At 40.5% G+C, this 4,745-nt stretch overlaps 1 long non-coding RNA gene across 1 annotated transcript; it reads left to right on the forward strand.

Moving 5' to 3' along the window:
* Positions 1–153: 153 nt before the first annotated feature.
* LOC116677952 (uncharacterized) lies at positions 154–3,651 on the forward strand. The gene is made up of 2 exons (XR_004329125.1): positions 154–332; positions 2,587–3,651. It is a non-coding gene; the product is annotated as an uncharacterized LOC116677952 (long non-coding RNA).
* Positions 3,652–4,745: the final 1,094 nt, after the last annotated feature.

The raw sequence follows: 4,745 nt of genomic DNA on the forward strand, positions 1-4,745 counted from the left end.
ATGTCTCGAGACCCGATGACTCTGCGCTCTTCACCTCTTCTTACCGATTTTTTACTCGGAATCATCTGCCTCTAGCTACAAAGCTGTTAAAGTTAGCTTAGATGCTAAGTGACTGGTGGTTTGGAGGTGTTTGACCGAGTTTGTGTGAACAAAAGTCCCTGTGATTGTGTGAAGATGTCTAAAGTCCAAATGCTAAATGCGTTGGTGAAGCAGCGACTAACCGCGGCTGTTGAAGAGATATTGGGCTGTTTGAGAGAACGATAGCCGAGTACGAGGAGAACTGTGTCGGTCGAAAGAGAGAAACGAGCGACAACGGAACCTTCTAGACGCTGGTATGTTCATTTAGAGACTCTCCTGCGTTAGATGGAAACAAACTGAGCGCATTTACTAAAACTAAAGGAGTCACTGTTACTTTACTCAGACTCAACTTTGAGCAGAGATGGCAAAAGTACTCACTTCTCGTAATTACAGATACTTTTGTTAAAACTACTCTGGTAGAAGTACTGATTTAACTTATTTACTCAAGTAAAAGTAAGTGCAGGCTTGGAAATGTACCTAAAGTATAAAAGCAAAAGTAGCCTTGCGAATGGCGACCATTTTTTATGCAAAGCTACCTGGAGCACACAAATGTTAGTAAAGTGCATGCTGAAAAACAAGGAGAAAGAGCTCTTATATGCCAATGGCTACATTTTAAATGGATGTCTGCCATAGGCCTAAAACATCACATATATGATTAATGTGACAGACTGGGACTCCAGGTTTATAAGATTCAAGAGATTCAAGTTAATAAGCAAGATATGAATTCATGTGATTCTGTGAGAATTTACAGATCCCGTTTCTTTTTTTTAATCTCCTTAACATGTAAAGGAATCTACATGTATGTGTGTGCGCTCAAATATGGCTTATGGAAAAAAATGAAGGATAAAATGTGAATTATTAATATAATTTAAGAAGTTTGCCATACTTTAAAGTACAACTAACAGATGGCAGCAGTGTATTACAAATGAACTGACAGCTAGTACATCTTTGAACATGGAGTGCTAATAATAATCATGTAATATGTCAATATATAATATAACAATATAATATGTAACTAATGATAGTGTAGTAAAACAGATTTGAAATTTTGGGAAGGTCCACATTGTTTTTTTAGGATGGCTTACATTGTGTTTTTTCCCTGGATCCACTCAAATGACCACCTATGGGTTCTGTGGACTTACTCATTTGAAAATCAGCTTCACTGGATGTTGTGAGGAAACCTGACACAGCTCAGTGAACGGTGTGATACTCAGTGATCTGTAAACATTTGTAAAACTTACTAATTATCATTTGTACATGTTTTGGTATGCACAGCCTCTCGCTGTTCTTTGAGCTGTGCCATTGCGATGCAGTCAGAGGCCAATGTAGAGATTGTGCTTACTGGACGGTGCAGGTAGATTCCTGGGCTCTAGGCTTGGGACCGCGTCCACTGTGAAAACATAGTCATTGGTGAAAGAAGACAGTAAAGGTCATTTTATGGTTGTGCAGATGCTCCACGCAAAGCTTTCGCCGTAGCCTACGTGACTGGTCTGATGTGTATACTTCATCAGGCATGTGAGTGTGTGGGGACTGGGTGATAGAGCGAGGGAGAAGTGAGCGAGTGGCGGCAATTAGCTTTGGAGCAAATACCGACTCTAGAGCCATATCTAGAGAAACAAAGTGTAATGGACTGTATTTATATAGCGCTTTTCTAGTCTTAATGACTACTCAAAGCACTTTTATATAGCACGGGAACCATTCACAAACATTCATACACTTGCCCAGGAACACTTCAACATGGGACTGCAGGGCGGGGGTCGAACCGCCAACCTTCCGATTGGTTGGAACCGCTCTAGCAATATTCACCTTTAATCATCTCCAATAAAAACTAAACTAAAACTAACTAAACTAAACCTGCTTTAAAAACGAATTAAAACTAAACTTGAAAACAAAATTCAAAACAGAATAAAAAATAAAAAATAATAAAAATGCAAAACTATAATAACGTAATAACGTATAATAATAATAATGTCGCTTTTTTGACGTTTGTCACATTTCTTGTAATTTTTGTTGCTTTCTGACTTACCTACCGCCTTTTTTGATACTTTGTTTTTGCAGTTTTGTTGAAAAAAGTTCCTTATCCATCAGTTCGGCAAATGAAGCAAAACAATGATTACATTTTTAAAGCAGGCTACCACACAGCCGACTCACAGCAACCTGTTTCGCAGATTTTCAACTGCACGCTTGGTGCCGCCCCTTGAGTTGGGCCGTTTTCATTACTCAGCGCCAGACCCTTAATCTTTCGGATTTGGGTTCCAGGCTAATGTTCTTTGGGAGCTGCCTGGGAAAACTGAACTGATAAGGCCGTGTGACTTTTTCCTTGAACTCCCCTGTGATTAATTACATAAAACCTTTGTAATATTCACCTTTAATCGTCTCTGTGTTTCTCTGTGCTCTGTTTTTGATTATTTGAGTATCTCTGGAGAGTTCAGAGAATCTCAATTATAGTTCAATACAATTCAAAACAGTGATGTGAATTAACAACATTTCTCTGTCTGTTTCCTGCAGATGTCCAGCAGCTGTCGGTGAGTAAAGAACAGGTTCCCCCTGAGCAGTGGGAGTGGAGCCCCAGTCTGGACCAGCAGCACCCAGAGCCCCCACACATTAAAGAGGAGCAGCAGGAGCTCTGGGTCAGCCAGGAGAGAGAGCAGCTTCAAGGGCTGGAGGAGGCTGATAGCACCAAGTTCCCATTCCCTGTGAAGAGTGAAGATGATGAAGAGAAACCTCAGCCCTCAGAGCTTCATCAAAGACAAACTGAACAGATGGAAGGAGAAGCTGATGGAGAGGACTGTGGAGGACTAGAACCAGCCAAGAACTCAGATCCAGATATAGATTTACATATAAATTCTGAAGACCAGACTGGAGACTCTTCTGAACCTGAGATTGATGACAGTTATGAGTGGAAGAATACCAGAGAAGCTCAGTCAGGTTTAAACTCTTTGGAAAAGAATGGTGTTCATGTCTGTCATTCGAGTTGCAGTAGGCCTGCTTGTCAGAAACCATTTATCTGCTCTGAGTGTGGCAGAAGATTTGGCTGCAAGTCACATCTGAAGGGCCACATGATTATCCACACAGGACAGAAACCTTTCAGCTGCTCAGTTTGTAAAAAATCTTTTGCACGGAATGATTATTTGCAGTTACACATGAGAACCCACACAGGAGAGAGACCTTTCAGCTGTGCATTTTGTATTAAATCTTTTGCACGGAATGATTATTTGCAGTTACACATGAGAATCCACACAGGAGAGAAAAGATTCAGCTGCAGTGTTTGTGACCAGAGATTCACTTGGCTTCATCAGTTCAGAAACCATCAGCGTGTGTGTTGTCAGCCCTCACAGCTTCATCAAAGACAAACTGAACAGATGGAAACCGAAGCTGATGGAGAGGACTGTGGAGGACCAGAACCAGCCAGGAAATCAGATCCACATAGACGTCCAGAACCAAAAACTGAGGACCAGACTGGAGACTTTTCTTAACCTGAGACTAATAGACAGTAATGATTAGGAGACCACCTCAGCCAGGTTTAAACACTCAACATAATAATGAAATCCTAGTGCCAGACACTTATTATTGCCAAAAAATAGTTGAGCTTCTACTAGTGAGGAAGGAGATTTTTCCGCAGAACAGAGATACAAGACTACAGGCCTACTATCAACTCAGGGGACAATCTGCAGTCACATGTCCAAGCGGGATTTCCAAAGCAGCGGCAGAAAAACTGCTGGTACAAATGAAACAGAAACAGAGGATTAAGGGTAACAACCATTTGTTTTCAACCAGGACCCCATTTTACCATGCATTTATGTCTAATAGACCGATGGTACCATAAACTAAGCTACAGAAATTGTGAGTTTGTGTTGCCTAAAAGATTTTCAATGCCATAGCTCAATATTGAAATTTTGCCAATGTGGATGAGGTTGTTATGGTTCGATGACCACCTGTATTCATTTGAGCCAGAGTATAGGCTATGGAAGAAGTATACGGATAAAGAGCGGACAAGGGAAGAGAGAGAGAGAGAGAGAGGCTGCAGATGCTCAGTGTTTGTGCGGTCATTAGGCTATAACACACCCAGGGTTTTATGTTCTCTAAAAGATTTTCAATAAAAACAGTGGTTCATATTTTCTCATGTCTCACAGCCCTTTTGATTAGAGAAGGAAATCCTGACTTGTTAACAAAGCGTTGGGTGCAAGGTTTAGTCACCCAACTTTTGTATTCATGAAAAAAGACAAAATTTCAACTCGGCTTGTTTGGTTTATATTTTTCCATGTAGCTCTTAGTCTCGGCCCCCATTCCTAGCAGATGGGTGTGACCCAGAGGCGATTTCTTTAAGACTGCAACGGAAGCTCACCTTCCTCTAAAATGTCAAAAAATTAATGGTCAAATATGTACTAATGTGTTAACATTTTATTGGCTAAAAATGAGCTGGAATGCGTTCAGCCTAAGATTGATTTATGCAAAAGATAGGTCAAAATAAGAGGTATTATTAGCTCACCTTATATGACAAGGTTAGCTGGCTGACTGGAAGTACTGTGGCAAATAAAGTGTACCGCTGGCCATGCCTCTTGATGAAATCATCTCATGGATATCATGAAGTTATTAGTGCTGTCAAACGAGTCAAATATTTATTGCATTCATGTCAGTTAACTCAATTAATTGCACATTTATCTATT

Source organism: Etheostoma spectabile, unplaced genomic scaffold (assembly GCF_008692095.1).
Source record: "Etheostoma spectabile isolate EspeVRDwgs_2016 unplaced genomic scaffold, UIUC_Espe_1.0 scaffold00006236, whole genome shotgun sequence".
Taxonomy (NCBI): domain Eukaryota; kingdom Metazoa; phylum Chordata; class Actinopteri; order Perciformes; family Percidae; genus Etheostoma; species Etheostoma spectabile.